Consider the following 17,322-nt stretch of genomic DNA (forward strand, 5'->3'; position numbering starts at 1 on the left):
AAAAAGTTAGACTGTTTTTGTTTTGCATTTTAAAAATATGCGTTATGCTGTTTGTACTGCATTGTTTTCCAATTTTGTGACCCAGGCTTTTGTTGGCTTTGTCTATAGTTTGTATTACACTGTTTTATTGCAGTTTGAATATATTACAGAAGTTTTAATACACTCTCATTATGTATTCTATCTTGGATCTCAATGAGAAAGGTAGATTGTACATCAAGTAAAATAAAGCAAACAGTACATGCCACTATAGAGTCTGCCATATCACAGCAGTCATAAACACCTGACTAACTGCAGAACAACAACGAACAATCAATATGGCAATTTGGACTTGCCTCAAACTTGCTTTACATAGAATGTATCAGTGTTGTGGTGGTATGCTGCACTTTGTGCTATCTCAATTTAACACATTTGTATGATCAGGGTGCCCACTTGCTTAAGATAACACACTTAAAATGCAGGACCATGAAATAATGCTTTTAAGGAACAGCCCCCCCCCCATGCCACTCGAATTCAGAGAGAAGTTGGAGTAACTACGAAACACCTGTCTGAAAAAATTAGGTGCCAAATATACACAAAAAAGAGTCATTCCCATTCAATAATCCCTCTAAGCTGTGGAGTCTTGTGAGCAAAAATTTTATTTTGTGAGCTACTGGCATTAAAGTTGTGAGCTACTGCATAGATTAGTTTGCTCTGGGACCATTTTTTCTGAGCTAAAATGTGTGAGCTGGTGGCTAAAAAACTGTGTTAGCTCACACTAACTCAGTTTAGAGGGAACACTGCTTTTCCAAGTGACTGATAAAAAAGCAGATCCTTGAAGATCTGCAATGCAGACTAAACTTGCTTAATAAGATTTACAGCACAGATAGTAACTGATTTTAAACACAGCAGGTATTCCGATGTGCAGAATGCAGTTGTGTATGAGAGGTTCCCATTAAGGTATCGAAATAGCCTTCAGTACTTGCATATTTATTTAATTCTACTATCATGGTAATTTAACAAGAGTTTTGTCCCATATACTAAACTAACTGTAATTTGTGGCATTGATTTAACAAAACAAAGAAATGTGAAGCAGTTCTCTGTTATTCTGTGAGCCTGTGTACAAATTAAATATAGATATGAAAAAGAACTGCTCCAACAACGGATCACATTTTATAACAGTATTAAGAGAAAAATATGTTCATACATACAACTAAAGTTTACAAAGAATTTTAAAATGTTGAAATTAGGAATGGGCACACAATTTCTTTTTTTGTTTTGTTCATCTAAAGCTTCATGGAATTCTGTTACATAAGATTGTTAAGACATCAGCTGTAGAAAAATGTTTACTGTTTACTAATAGCAATACAAATGTCATACTGTACAAGAGCATTTAGTTTAAACAAAAACCTTCACAGAAACATATATGGTACGAAAAACAAATTCAAAATTAAACCTTTTATACTCCATAACCAAGCAATACATCTATCCATCATACCAAACAATACAAAACATATTTTAATGACAATCAAAACCACAATAGGCAGATTAAAAATGTCAAGCCTAAATAAGTTTGAATGGCCTATAGTGTGTCAAATTTATGGCAGTTTACTTCAACTAAATACCTTCCCAATTATAAACTGAATTATTTTCCAATTCTTTGTATTATCTCAAAAGCTGTACATGCACATAATAGAAGAAAACACCACATAACCTATTTTGCATCTCCTGGGTCTAACCTGCACCTATTGCAGATAATATTGTAAAGCTGTGTCAGAACTGCACCTCTTCAAACAGAGTGGTGTGGGGGTTCACAAACTGTACATGGGAAAGTAAGTAACAGGGAGAGCTCTAGCCTAGTCTTATCTTTCACATTCTAGTTTTCTACATGTAAGATATATTCTGTGGAGGAACATTCCAACATGTGAGCCTCCATCTGCAGTTTGAATGACAAGTTCAGAAGTTGGGTTACCATCTTACTCACAATCTGTGAAAACTAGTCACTACTTTCAAAGACTAAATGGTGACTACAGTGGTTTTCCAACTTCCTATTTTCAAAGAACACCATCCACATATATTTCTCTTTTATGGAACTCCCCTGATAATTGCTAATTATTCTGAGGTAGCTTTTTAGGATGTACAGTCTATTGCCATAAATGACTGGTTAAGCCTGTTGGACAAACAGAGGAGCCTCCCATGAACTGATACTATGTCCTATAGCACAGCAGCAAATCTTAGAGATCCTGTTGCTGGTTGATAACAGCAGTGGTGGGGAAAGCTGTTGTTAGGGAGGTTCATTTATTCAGTGGATCTGATCACTGACAAACCTCTGATAAACTTCCAGAAAATCCCAAGATCCCCCCCCCCCGCCGCTTGCAATACAGCCAGAAAACCAAACCATTCTCTCCCCCCCTTCCATCATCTAGATTTGTTTCCTCATATGATTCTACTCTCTAAGGTTTTCAGCTTCAATCAAAATTCCAGACAAAGGGTCTGTTACCTTTAGATCCAGAACCAAAAGAGACTCGGAATGGAAGCAAATATGGCTCCTTAAAAGAGGAACATGAAACATATACATTCAGGTATACTGAAATAGTGGGTGGAATGTTAGAATAAACAGCAGGTGAAGATAACAGCATGCAAAGATTTTTATAGGAGTAAAGGACACCTTATACTATAGCTGCTTCACAGAAAGGGAAATTATACACCTGCTACTAATCCAAATACAAATCATTCATAGAATTATGGCAGTGCTCTAGAACAATCACACAGGGTGCTCCTGTATAGTTATTACTTATTGTAGTATTATTGTGTGTGCCACTTCCTGTTAAAGGACTTGAAACAGTCAGAACCGGAGGCCAAAGATAAAGTATCAACAAGTCATTAATCAACAAGTCAATGACCAGTAATACTAAACTGTATATATTTGGTTACACAAACAGGCATTCTTGTACTAGGTCTTTGTTGATCACTTGTTCTGTATTTTGATGTAATTTGACTCTGGCTGATGAACTAGAAAACAGTAAACAGTAATATATATTTGCTCCTCTGTAGCCCTGTCAGCCTTATGAATACTTCTATTGTCTTCCATCAGCAAAGCCAAGAATGCTTTTGAAAGCTATTTTGAAGGGGAAAGTGTCATCTTAATAAAATTTACATTAATTCCTAAATGTCAACAAGGGAAAGAATGTCTCTATGATCTCCGTAGGAAAGCTTCAACGAATTTCCTAGAGAAAAGTTTCAACCCGCAAGAGAAACTGGCGCTTTAAATCCTGATCTAGAGCAAAGTTCTCTCGTTGTTCTGCGCGATCAGGAAGAGACTCTATTCTACATGCCGACTCTTCCTTGAATCTCCGCTGCCCCCTAGAGGTCGCATCTCGCTTTCTTCAGAGGATAGGAGCAATCAGCTCGCCAGTTTCTCTACTTGAGTCATTCTTGTCTAATCCCAGACGCAGCTGCTTTCCGCGCCGGGTACGGCTCCTTAAACCCATTTCTCCTTCCACGTCTACTGGGAAAACGAGAAACACCCAGAACAAGCCGACTTTATACATTATCCTCCAGCAGGAAACCCATCCCAGTTCTTCTTGGAAGATCTATACCCTCCCCCCTTTAACTGCCAAGAACCGCAGGATGCCAGCTGTCACAGCCAGCCAGCCACCCGGGGGGGGGGAGGGTATTCCCGTATCGGCTTCAGAGGTAACCAGCGCCTCCCTCCTTGGACCCTAACTGCAAGCTATTAACTCGTCGCCTCCACAATAGCCCCTGTGCAGTTCTCGGATGGGACACTTGTAGAGACTCTCCGGGCCCACGGGCAGATCCCGTGTAAGCCTCGGGCCTGGTTGGCTAATCACTCAAGCCCCCCTCCTTAAACCGGAATACACATATTGTGAGAAGGCAAATAACGAAAGCCACGCAGCATCAGCACCCATGGGGGGGGGGGGTGCTCAGGGCTCCCTGTGCTGGGCCCGCAGGAAGTCTTCCCAGTGCCACTCCGCCACAATCAGCCTCTCCCTCCAGGTTGAAGAGGAGCCCCTTCCTAAACCCAGCAAGGGCTGCTGCCCGTCTTCCTACCCTACCACGTCCTGAGCATCTCATTCACCGTCTTTATCTCACAATCGTTCCCCTCCTCTCACCCCAACCAACCACCCACCCCTTGGGTCCAAGGCCCGACATCCCCAATGTTGACCTGGGGGGGGGGGGGGGGAGAGAGATTCGCAATTATTTCTCCACCCCTTAGATGACGTCCCTTAAAAACAGAGACCCCACATCCCCCAAACACCGCCGTAGTCACGAAAAGCAGCCCTCTATCCACACCTCCCCCACGCCCAACCGGTGGGCCCTGGCTCGCTCGTCGCCCGCCCCCACCCCGGAAGGAGTGGGGCCCTCCACCGTGCCAATTCATCCCCCCTCCCCTCCGCGAAACTCTCACCTCCTGGCTGCCCCTAGACCTCGAGGGCTTCTTCGCCACCCGGCACCCCAGAAGTCCAAAGTCTCCGTCGCCGATGTCCAGAATCCCGGCCGAGGGGGGGGGGGGAGGTGGAATTAATCATAAAAAAAAAAAATAATAATTCCAAGGGGAAAAATGGCGGATTAAAATCCAAGATGGCGGTGACGAAGGACGAACGATATCGGGAAAGGTATCTAGAGATCCATCCGCCGTCACTCGTGCGAAAGAGTTCCCGTGTCTCCTCACAACGACCCTGAAGCGGAACGAGAAGACAAATTCCTATCCTCTGTAGAATGCGCCCGCCAGCATAAGCAGACACACACGGGCGAATCTTCCGTGTCCGAGTAAGGTCTTTTGTCTTCGTAGATCTACGGTGTTCCTCACAGCCAGAAGAAGCGCCTCCTGCTTGTGTGCTCTAAGGCAGCGGAGGGACACAACAAGCTGAGTAAAGCACTTTTTTTCGAAAGCGGAGGAATACGGAAACCGGCAACGTTGGTACCTCAGTGTTTCAACTCCACAGGCCGAAGTTAAGTGTAGGAACCCATCCCGTTTGTCTCTGCAGTGGTTATGCACTCTCTTGGCGGCGGAGGAACACCGTGAAAGTCTTATGCATGTTACTTGAGAGATTCGATGCGGAGGGATATACGGTCTGCACGGTATAGTTTGAGAATCCGAAAGAAGCCTTTTTTGAAAAAAAAAAAAATTAAAGGGATGAATGCTCACCCGTCACCCCTTTAAATAAACTAGCACCGCAACGGTGGCTGTCAGAATAGTTTGGCCAGAGTATACGGTATACCTGTTTTTAGTGCTACATATTGGTCACATAACTATTTGCTACTGCAGGCCTACAGACCGAGCATACCGAATGCAGACCACGAGCTTTATATGGGGACCCAGAGGAGCCTCAGGAAAACTTGTTTTTGCTGCCTGCCTAGAAATGGAAAACGAGAGAGAGGTCAAGAACCTGGTAAACTACAATGCATTCAGCCCTGCTTCTTCCCTCGCACACCACAAGCTTTGACGGGAGGAAAGCGTTACGTAGACTAGATGTGTGGGTTTGACATTCTTTTAAATTAAAGCAAACACTTTCTTCCTAGTTTCCCTCTTTTAATATAAAATTTCTTCCTAGTTTCCCTCTTTTAATATAAAATTTTCTTTCGGACAAAAAATGTACATCTAAGATTATCAACAAAAGGGAATGTGAGATGGTATTAGAAAAGGTGTTCATTCTGTCAGTAAACAAAAGCATCCATTTACATGTGCTCTGGGCTGGAAAACTACAAATTGCATCATGTATTTGCTGTGACGGGGAAAGGACTTGAGAGGGTCCTGCTGATGCCAAATATGCTATTCATATGCTTCCCAAGCAAAAAGTAATAATAGCAGTGAAGGTTTCAGTAAATTCCTTTGCAGGGGATCTTTTCTTGTTAAAACATAATGTGAAAAGCAGAAAGCATCTCTTATTTTGTTTCCTTTCATTTCCATATATTTGCATCTCTTCTTGCTAGCATAGTTTCCTGCAGACATTTTTTAAAAGTTTTTTTTTAATTGCTTGGGTGTAAAATAACATCTGATGCAGGCCACTGCCTTTCTTGTTCTGGGGAAAGGTCCTGCTGATCAGCTGATAGGCAGGGCCTTTAAATCACCTGGGAGGCCAGCACCTGCTCCTGGGCACTCTCGCAATCACTGGTAGCACTGGCAGAAGCAGTCAGGCCAGCCTCCCCCTCCATTTAAAGACCCCTGCTGACCAACTGGACTTTAAATTGTGCAAGAAGGGCAGCGGCTGCTCCTGATGTTCTTCCTGTGCAATTTGAATCAGGGGCGGCCTTCAAGCCGCAGCAGAGGTGCTTGAAGGCCACTCCTGCCAGCAATGGGAAGAGCAGCAGGAGCAGCCACTTCCCTTCCCATGTGATTTAAAAATCCTGTGACTAGCTGGTCAGCGGGCTCTTTAAATGGAGGGGGAGGCCAGCCCAGCTACTTCTGCCAGCACTACCTGTGATCAGGAGAGGGCCCAGGAGCAGGCACCAGCCTCCTGGGCAATTCAAAGGCCCTACTGATCACCAGATCGACAGGACTTTTCTTGGGTGCGGGAAGGGCAGTAGCTGCTCCTGGGTAATTTAAATTGTCTGGGAGGGAAAGGGTGGCCCCCATCCTCCCAGGGGGTGCCCAATTCAAGGCCCCCCAGGGCTGTGCCCTAGATGACTGTCTAAGGTCGCCTAGTGAGTGCACCAGCCCTGCTCAGGCTGTCAGGTTCAAGTTCAGTCAATCCTGTTTGTAGCAGCTTAACAAGTTCCTAGGGTGCACAGGGCTGGTTTTGTCTGCCCCATGACACAGAGTGTTAAAGCTACAGTATTGCAGTCCTAAGCTCTGCTACAGTACTGCAGTCCTAAGCTCTGCTCATGATCCCCAGTGGAAGCTGAGTTTTCAGGTAGCCGGCTCCAGGTTGACTCAGCCTTCCATCCTTCCAAGGTTGGTAAAATCAGTACCCAGGTTGCGGGGGGGGGGGGGAGTGTAGATGACTGGGGAAGGCAATGGCAAACCATCCGATAAAAAGTCTGCCGTGAAAACAGTGTGAAAGCAACGTCACCCCAGAGTCGGAAACGACTGGTGCTTGCACAGAGGACCTTTCCTTGTTTTTGTAAAGATAGAGGGGGAGGGGCCTTCAGGGGATAATACTGTCTGTGAAGAGAGAGAGAGTGAGAGCATGGAAAGTACAGCACAGCGCACCTGTGGGCGGTGCCTGGAAGGGATGAATGCAACCCGCCTTTGACTATCAGTGGCGGGAAGTTTAACTGGCCAGGATTGGACCTGACCAGGAAGAAGGTTGTTCCGGGAAATGTATATAACAGGGGATCCAGACCCGCCATGTTGTCTTTGTGATATACTCCCTAATAAAGCATGTTGCCATCTGAATGTCTCCGACTTCAGTACATTACACTGGCGATGAAGGTGGGATACCGGTGAGCCGCAAGCAGCCTCCAACCGCCGGCAAGCCCTGCGATCCGAGCTCTAGTGCTTCTGCAGCTGAGGTCATGGCTACTGCTCGCTGACAAACCCTACCGGCATTCGACGTCGCCCGGCCCAACTTATGAAAATCATGGGTGGACCAGATCAACTACTATATAGAGCTGCACAAAATGGAGGCAGCGGCAGAGAAGAAGGCGCTTCTCCTGAGTTCGTGCAGGGTGGAGACCATCCAGCTGATAAAGCGACTCATCGCGCCAACCACCCTCGCAAGGGCAACCTATGACCAGCTGGTCAAGGCGATGACAAACCACATGGCACCACAGCCGTCCCATCTCACACGCAGGCACGCATTCTACATGAGACAGCAGAGACAAGCTGAGTCCGCCGCCAAGTATCTTGCAGAGCTCCGTGGATTAGCCCTGAGATGCGATTTCCCGGTTGGCATCCGGAAGGAGAAAATGCGCTGAAAGTTGCTAGCATATGAGGACAAAGGCATCGACCTCGCGAAAGCACTCCGACAGGCAACTGCCTTTGAACAGATGCACACCAGCCCTTCTGCGAACCAGGCCGCCGCTGCCTCGATCTCGGACAGCTCCAATGAGAAAGGGGCACATCAACTTCACCGCCAGCCACGCAGCTGGCTGAAAACACCAAACCAACCATGGGCAGCGGAGAAGCCGAGCACCAAATGCACCAGCTGTGGGGACTCACACAAGCGCCAAGATTGCCCCTACCGTAACGTGGACTGCAGAAGCTGCAGAAAAGTGGGCCACATCGCCCGAGCTTGCAGAGCCAGACCCAATAGAAGGCCCCAGTCTACACACCATGATTTGGCAGACGCACACACGACGGTTGCAAACAGCATCCAGGTAATGAACTTGCCCCAGGACACCCCCGACAAGGTCAAAGTGCAGGTCTTGATCGAGGGGGGTCCCTGCCTGATGGAATTGGACATGGGATCCTCCATCTCCATTATTTCGGAGGAGACCCTCAGTAAACTCTGCCTCCACAACTGGCCGGCCCTGCGGCCCGCGGAGTTCATATTGCAGGACTTTCAAAAGGATCCAGTGCAAATCATGGGGTGGGCCAGAGTTCGGGTGGAGTTCAAAAATTTTAAAGGGGCCTTGGACATTCTTGTGGTGAAGCACCGGCTCACCACCCTATTGGGATTGGCTTGGTTTAAGCCCCTGGGCCTCAAAATTGTAGGGGCGGACCACATACAGGTCCACAATTTCGACTAAGTGTGCCAGGAGTTCCCGAAAGTATTCGATGGGGCTCTGGGAACGTACAAGGGGCCACCTATCGCATTGCAGCTGGACCCCACGTTTAGGCCCTTAAGGCTGAAGGCTCGGCGGGTTCCGTTTGTACTTAAGCCAAAAATCGAAGCCGAACTGGACCGCCTTGTGACCCAGGGAGTGCTAGAGCCCATCTCCCACACCACTTGGGAAACCCCAATAGTCACCCCAGTCAAGCTGAATGGGGACGTGAGCATCTGTGCAGACTACAAATGCGCAATTAATAAAGCACTACAGGACCACCCATACCCTGTCCCAGTGGTCAGCCATGTCCTCACCTCCCTGGCCGTTTCCAAGATTTTTGGGAAATTGGATTTGGCCCAAGCATACCAACAACTTTTGTGGATGAGCAAATGGCTGAGGCTCAGACCATCATTATGCACCGGGGGGCTTTCAAGGTGTGGAGGCTACAATTTGGGGCCAGCGTGGCTCCAGGAATTTTCCAAAGTTTAATGAACTCTTTCCTTAAAGGGATTCCCAGAGTACAACCCTTTTCCGATGACGTTTTGATAGTGGCACCAGACACTGACGAGTTCTGCTGCCGCCTTTGAGAGGTGCTCCGCCGCTTCCAGAATAGGGGTCTCAGGGAGAAGTGCTTGCTTGGGGTGCCAAGGGTGGAGTTCCTGGGGTTTGCAGTGGACGCCATGGAAATTCACCCAATGGCCGACAAGGCCAGGGTGATAGTACAGGCCCCAGTCCCCACTTACAGGGCGGAGCTACAAAGTTTTGGGGGGCTCCTAAACTTTTACCACTGATTCTTGCCCCACAAAGTAGCCCTGGCTGAACCCCTACACAGACTCCTAGATAAGAGCACCCCATGGGACTGGGGGAAAAAACAGGCCTCAGCCTTCCAGGCGGTCAAGGACATCTTGGTTTCAAATGAGGTACTCCACCATTTTGACGAGTCCCTCCCCTTGATTTTAACATGTGATACTTCCCCTTATGGAGTGGGCGCCATCCTGGGCCACCAACTCCCGGACGGGAGAGAGGTCCCCGTGGCCTATTACTCTCGCACTTTGACCCAGACTGAGCGCAACTACGCCCAAATAGATAAGGAGGCATTGGTAATCGTGGCGGGTGTATACAAATTCAATGACTACCTGTATGGTAGGTGCTTCACAATTGCCACAAGCCATTGCTTGGCCTACTCGCCCCAGATTGCCAGACACCGCAAATCCTGTCGCAGCAGGTCCTGCGGTGGAACGAGTTCCTCAACTCATACACCTACTAGCTCGTCTACCACCCCGGCAAGGCAATGCGCCACGCAGACGCCCTCAGCCACCTTCTGCTGCCGCAGATGGACCCAGATCTGGCCCCGGCGCACCACGTGATGCTCCTGGAGTCTCTGCCAGAGCGGCCCCTCCACGCAGCGGAGGTAGCCAGGTCCATGGGCAGAGACCGCATCCTTGCATGCATTTCGGACTGGGTGGGGAGGGGTTGGCCCATGGGCAAATTGGATGCTACATTCAGACCATTTGTTTCCCACTGAGAAGAACTCTCCTTACACAAAGGGTGTATTCTTTGGGGCAGCAGAGTGGTGGTCCCCCCCCCCCACTCCGAAAGCAAGTGCTCGAAGCCTTGCACAAGATGCACCCGGGGATAGTACATATAAAAGCTCTGGCACGGAGCTATGTATGGTGGCTGGGAATGGATGAAGAGATTGAGGGGTGGGTTAGGAGGTGCCCGCCCTGCCAAGAGTCCCGGTCGAATCCACCCGGTGCCCCCATTCACCTCTGGGAATCCAATCGGGTGCTGTGGTCCCGGCTACACTTAGACTTTGTGGGGCCATACCAGGGGCAAATATTCTTTATCTTGGTGGATGCTTACACGAAGTAGCTGGAGGTCATCCCAGTCGCTTCTACCTCCACCGCGGCTGCAGTCAGAGCCTTACAGAGGGTTTTTTGCACCCACAGAATCCCTGACACCGTAGTGACGGACAACGGCACCGCACTTATCTGCCGGGAATTCCAAGAATTCCTGAATAGGTGTCTCATCCGTCACATACAGTCCACTCCCTTTCACCTGGCCATTAATGGCCAAGCGGCGCACATGGTTCACACAACCAAGGAGGCTTTGGGTCGCATATTCCAAGGGGATTGGAACCACCAACTGTCCGCCTTCCTGTTTGGGAACAGGATCAACCCCAATGCGGCTATGAGCGTAAGCCCTGCCGAGTTACTCATGGGCAGGCGGTTAACCACCCGGCTAGATAGATTACACCCCGACCGGGCCCTGGACCTCCGCAGCTTTCCCGAGACCAGGGAGGCCATGAGGGGGTTCTTTCCAGGGGATCCGGTCTATGCCAAGAACTTTGCGAGCGGGCCGGAGTGGATACCAGCTCGGGTGCTGCGGCTCACCAGGTCCCGCTCTTATGAGGTCTTGTCAGAATGGGGACAGCTCCTCCACAGACACATAGACCAACTCCGCTGCCGCACCCTGCCGGAGGAACTGGCAGGGCCGGGGGAGTGGGGAACAGGGAGAGCACAGGGCCACCGCAAGAAGCAACCCTGCCGAGCTCGCCGGGGTTGCTGGCGGAGGAGCCTTACAGGGCGGGGGAGATACCTCCACAGGATCGAGACAACGCTCTGCCGACTGTGGCCCAAAGCGAGGAACCAGCGGTTACAGAACCCCAGGCAGCAGCCCCAGCTCCCCAGATTTAATCTCAGCGGTTGCTCAGAGAGCAGCGGCCGCCCGCTCATTTGAAAGACTATCTTGAACTAGGGGGGGAGGAGTGTTGTGGCTGGTGTTCGTCCCAGAAAGTACAGCACAGCGCAACTGTGGGTGGTGCCTGGAAGGGACAAACGCAGCCCGCCTATGACGATCAGTGTCGGGAAGTTTAACTGGCCAGGGTTGGACCTGACCAGGAAGAAGGTTGTTCCGGGAATTGTATATAACAGGGGACTTGGACCTGCCATGTTTTCTTTGTGATGTTAATAAAGCATGTTGCCATCTGAACGTCTCCAACTTCAGTACATTATAGGAAGTGAAAGATGAATCCATCTACCTCAGTGGCTGAACTGAAGAATATGTTTCCTATAGTCTGCAACCCAAACTCTGATGTAAGTACAGCTGGATTCGAGTTGAGACGCACCTTAGAGACCAACAAGATTTTGGGGGTATAAACTTTTGAGAGAATACTTCCTTTGGTGGTATCTGATGAATGGTGCATTGACTGGTGCATTGACATCTGCATGCCTACCCATTGCCACAGGGCTTGCAAAGCCAGACATCCACATTGGTATATCAATACAAGTATTCCTGAGTGCAAAATCTAATTATCAAGCAGCCAGGTGATCTGATTACCTTTTGTCGACCTTTCTTGAATATCTACTAGCCTACCAGCCTACTCCAGGGAGGGGAAAGACTTCCACCCTGTCAGCCCTTTTGTCTACCCTGCCTAGATACAATTTGTTTTCATCACCTTTCTGGGAAGCATGTCTTCCTTCAACTCCGTCAGAGCCAGGAAATCCATAGATTCTCATCTAAGACTCAACCTGAATTCCTTAAAAAAATAAACTTTGTGCTGGCTCTGAGAAGAAAGTGAATTCTGAGACGCATTTGGAGATTCATGCACTGTATGCAGAACATATCATAAAGAAAGATATATTGGATTTAGATGAAGATGGAGTGAAAATTGGCGTAAGGAACAATAACAATTTGAGATATGTAGATGACACCACGTTATTGGCAGAAAAGAGTGAAGACTTAAAATGACTAGTGATGATGGTTAAAGCGGAAAGTGTCAAAGCAGGATTACACCTGAACTTCAAGAAGACAAAAGTGATGACTACTGGAAAATTACATAACTGTAAGGCTGACAATGAAGAAATTGAAATTGTTCAATATTTTCTATTCTTTGGCTACATCATCAACCAAAAGGGATACTGCAACCAAAATATTAGGAGATTGAAACAGGGGAGGACAGCCATGAAGAAGCTAGAAAAGATCCTTAAGTGTAGGGATGTGTCAGTGGCAACCAAGATGAAGTTAATTCATGCCATAGTATTCCTCATTACTATGTACAGTATGTCATAGGAGGAGTCCAGTGGCAACCTGTGAAGCTCTGGTGAACTCTATGCCCAAGAGGGTTAAGGCAGTGCTGGAAAATAATGGTGGCCACACAAAATATTGACACTTTGGGCCCCATTTGGACATTATCACTTAGGGGTGTACTCACTTTTGTTGCCAGCAGTTTAGACATTAATGACTGTGTGTTGCGTAATTTTGACGGGACAGCACATTTACACTGTTATACAAGCTGTAGACTCACTACTTTACATTGTAGTCAAGTGTCATTTATTCAGTGTTGTCACATGAAAAGATATACTTAAATATTTACAAAATGTGAGGGGGTGTACTCACTTCTGTGACATACTGTATGTGTGAAAGTTAGACAATGAAGAAAGCTGATGAGAAGAAAGTGCATTTCTTTGAAATGTGTTGAAGAAGGGTTTTACAGATACTGTGGACCACTTGCAGACCAGGGATGGCCAAACTGTGACTTGGAACCCACATGTGGCTCTTTCACACATATTGTGTGACTCTTGAAGTCCCCACTGTCCTGTCAGCTGGCTTGGAGAAGGCATTTCTCTCTTTAAATCACTTCTCCACGCCAGCCAGCAGCTTGGAGAATGCATTTAAAAATAAAATTGCTTTCTTTTCACCTCTCTCTCCCTCCCCTCTCCCTATCTATTTCCTTCCTTCCTTCCTTCCTTCCTTCCTTCCTTCCTTCCTTCCTTCCTTCCTTCCTTCCTTCCTTCCTTCCTTCCCTTGCAGCTGTTAAACATCTGATGTTCATGTCTTGAACTCTCAAACATCTGACATTTATTCTATGTGACTGTTATGTTAAGCAAGTTTGGCCAACCCTGATATAGACAAATAAGTGGGTTCTTAAGCAAATCAAGTTTGAACTCTTCTAGCAGCTAAAATGACTAAATTAAGGTTATTATACTTTCAGTCACATTATGAGAAGAGTCACTGGAAAAGGAAATAATGTTAGGAAAAGTTGAAGACAGCAGAAAAAGTTGAGATGGATTGACCTGATCAAGAAAGCCACAACCTCAGTTTTTAAGACCTGAGAATGGTTTGCAAGGCTTTTACCAAAAACATTTTTCCTACCCTTGCGAGGTGCAAACCATATTCTGATAGAAGAGCTTCTTTTGGAAAGAGCGAGCCATGGTCCAAAAATCCAAACCTTTCCTGGTGGCGTCATCTACGTAAGCCAGTCATTTATTTGCAGTATTCTTCTTTCCCTTCCTAAGCTATAGCTCTTGGCAGGAAGAACTGATGAAAACACAACCTGTGCTCCCAGGTCCTTCACCTTCTTACCTAGAACCACATAGTTTCTTTTAATACTGGGCTGTGCCAGGCAGTATCATTTTCTACCACATCAATGTGCAAGAAAGGATAATAATCCATGGGCTTGATGAGTCTTCCTATGTTTTCTGTCACATCCTGGATGCATTCACCCAGTAGACAGCATATCTCTTGAGACAAATCTGGTACACTTTGGGCCCTACCCCTCTCAGTAGGGAATCCCCAATTACCAACACACACCTCTTATATTGGGAAGCAGAAGCTTGAGTGCTCTCATTATGGGGGCCTGAGAAACATCCTTCAAGCTTCGTGGAGGCTGGGGAAGTAGCTCTCATTCCAGTGGTCCAGAATCAACATCTACAGGGAGATCCTGGAGCCAATTGCTTAGCAACAAAGGCTCAGAATGTCTCCGAATTTTCCTGCTCCTGTGGGTTACATTCTTCCATGCGCCCTCCTCCTGTGTTGGGTACTCCTCAGTTTGCTGAGATACCTTTCCCTCCTCTTCCTGTTGCCTTCTCAAGAGCACTTCATGCATTCTGTCCATGAAATCTTCATCTTTCCTTCTAAACTGGTGCATGACCTCCAGCGGCATCTGGATCGAGGTGGTTTGGCAGTGCTAATGTTGTTAGACCTATCGGCTGCGTTCGATATGGTCGACCATCAGTTACTGATCCACCGCCTCGCCGACGCAGGGTTTCAGGGTCTGGCTTTGCAATGGCTTGCCTCTTAACTGTGGGGTGCCACAGGGGGCGGTGCTTGCCCCGATGTTGTTTAACATCTATATGCACCCCCTTGCCCAGATTGCCCGGAGGTATGGGCTGGGTTGTCACCAATATGCTGATGACACCCAGCTCTATCTACTGATGGACGGCCGACCTGACTGTGTCCCAGAAAATCTGGACCTAGCGTTGCAAGCCGTGGCAGGATGGCTCAGGCTGAGTAGGTTGAAGTTGAACCCAGTGAAGACAGAGGTCCTTTGCCTGAGCCATGACGGCCCGGGAAGGAAAATCCCCCTACCAGCTTTTGATGGTGTGCTTTTGATGGTCCTTGTCAATGGAAGTCCAGATAGCAGCCACTGCTAAATCCGCCATTTTTCACCTTAGGCGGGCGAGGCAGTTGGCCCCCTTCCTGGAGCTCGACGACCTGGCAACAGTGATCCATGCAACGGTTACCTCGAGGTTAGACTAATGTAATGCCCTCTACATGGGGCTGCCCCTGTGCCGAACCTGGAAACTGCAGCTAATGCAGAACACGGCAGCCAGACTGTTATTGGGACTCCCTAACTGGGAGCACATACAGCTGAGACTGCGGGAACTGCACTGGCTGCCAATTGTTTACCGGATTCGTTACAAGGTGCTGGTTATTATCTTTAAAGCCCTATTTGGCTGAGGACCTGCCTATCTTAGGGACCGTCTCTCCCCATATGTTCCCTAGAGGGTACTGAGATCTGGTTCGCAAAATCTATTGACAATCTCTGGGCCGAAGGAGGCCAAACTGAAAGCTACAAGAGAAAGGGCCTTTTCAATCACAGCTTCCCACTGATGGAACCAATTACCAGAAGAGATCCTGGGACAAATCAGATTTCCTTGCAAACTAGAAAGCAGGTGTCCCCTATAACTTGAGAGAAGCTGTGGTTTACCCTATGGAAATCTAAGGATCCACCAGCTTTCAGTGGCTGAAAGCAAGATGCACTGCAACCCTAGTCTCTTTAAAAGGGAGCCTGATGTGGCCTAGTAGTCACGCTGCCTTTTATGAGAAACCTAAAATCTTTTTAAATCGCCCCATCTGGCCTAGTTGAATTTTGAAAGAAGATAAAGCCCTAAACTGGATTAATTTTTTTTTAAATTTCAAAAAACACAATCCCTAAAAACACCCTTATTAGTGGGCAGCATATTTAGTGGCCCTAGCCAAACCGAAAGCACCCTCAGACTCCAAAAATAACTCTATAAAAACATGAAAGTGACCCAGCCCACACACCAACCCCCACACCAGCCAGAGGTAATTTAAAAAAAACCAAAATGTGACAAAAAGAAGCTTAACTTTTAACCCCCCCCCCCAAAAAAAAACTAGAACCAGGAAAAGGGACAATAGGACAGGATGCAAAACCAACAACAGATCCAAACAAATCACTGAGAAAAGGTCAAGAAACTCAACTGTTAAAAAAGTGACCTTTTCAACAATAAAAAACCTCTGGTCAAATCAATCAACAACACCCCACCCCAAAACCAGAACCAGGAAAAGGGACAACAGGACAGGATGCAAAACTAACAACAACAGATCCAAATCACTGAGAGAAGGCTAACAAACTCAAAGTGACCTTTTAACAATGAAAATTAGGCCAAACAGCCCCCCCCAAAGAACCAGAATTGGAAGAGAAAAGGAACAACAGCAGAACAACACAGCAGCAACAAATCAAACACAGAATCCTTTTAAAACAGTAAAAACCCTGACTTTTAACAATATGGGAACTTTACCAACCCCCCCCCCAAAAAAAACTTCACCCTAACCCCAAGAAATCCAAGCCACCCAAATCAGGAAAAGTAAAAGGACACTGCACTTTTAAAAGGCAAATTGGCAAAAAAAACCCACCCCAGGTCCCCACCCCCAGCAGAACCCCCTAACCTTAGCCCCAAATAAGCTGCCCAGTACCCACCCACCCAAATCTGGATAAGTAAAGGGACTCTGAGCCTTAAAAAGTCCTTTTGCTTTTATCCTAACTAAAATAAAAACAAGAACCCCAAGTCTGTCTTACCTTAGATGTCTACTCTTCTCCAGGCAGGTCAGGCAAGGCTGAGAGAGAGCAGCAGCAGCTGGGGCCAAGGGCCAGCGCAGCACAATCTCTCTCTCACACCAACACAGCAGCAATGAAATTGAGTTCAGTCAGGCAGACTCCTTAAAAAGGGTCTCTGGCCCTACACAGAGCAGTTTCAAAAAATACCACTGCTCTGTGATTGGCCAGAGAACACTGTTTACTTGGATATCCAAGTAAACAAAAGAACAACAATGTTGCTGATGGCTGGGAGATTAGCCCAGCCATCAGCTATACAACAGCCCTGCAAAGCATGCATTTGCAATGCATTTTGCAAATGCATGCTTTCGATTGGCTGCTGGGGCTCCTCTCCCCCTCCCTCACTCCCTGATCCCAGGGAGGCTATGGGAGAGGCGGGAAAAGGCTTCCAAAGGCGGGAAAGGAGGCAAGCAGCTCCCCTGAGGCTGCAGAAGCGCCTTTTGCACCTTTTCTATGGACTTCCGTATACTTCGGAATATTGATTTGGAAGTATATGGGAAGCCGTATATGGCTCCCGTATAATGGCTTCTAAT

General features: G+C 47.4%; 1 protein-coding gene across 2 annotated transcripts in view; it reads right to left on the reverse strand.

The window, feature by feature from the left end:
• The window catches only part of KMT5B (lysine methyltransferase 5B), a 61,776-nt gene extending 56,809 nt beyond the window's left edge, over nt 1–4,967 (reverse strand). The window contains exon 1 of one of the 2 annotated variants that reach the window (XM_060263331.1): nt 4,406–4,967. The gene's annotated coding sequence lies outside the window, so the exon portion shown is untranslated. The remainder of the gene's footprint in view (nt 1–4,405) is intronic. The other variant, XM_060263330.1, reaches the window with a different exon arrangement.
• Between the last annotated feature and the right edge of the window lie 12,355 nt (nt 4,968–17,322).

The sequence above is a fragment of the Heteronotia binoei genome, chromosome 21, assembly GCF_032191835.1.
Source record: "Heteronotia binoei isolate CCM8104 ecotype False Entrance Well chromosome 21, APGP_CSIRO_Hbin_v1, whole genome shotgun sequence".
NCBI classification, from domain to species: Eukaryota; Metazoa; Chordata; class Lepidosauria; order Squamata; family Gekkonidae; genus Heteronotia; species Heteronotia binoei.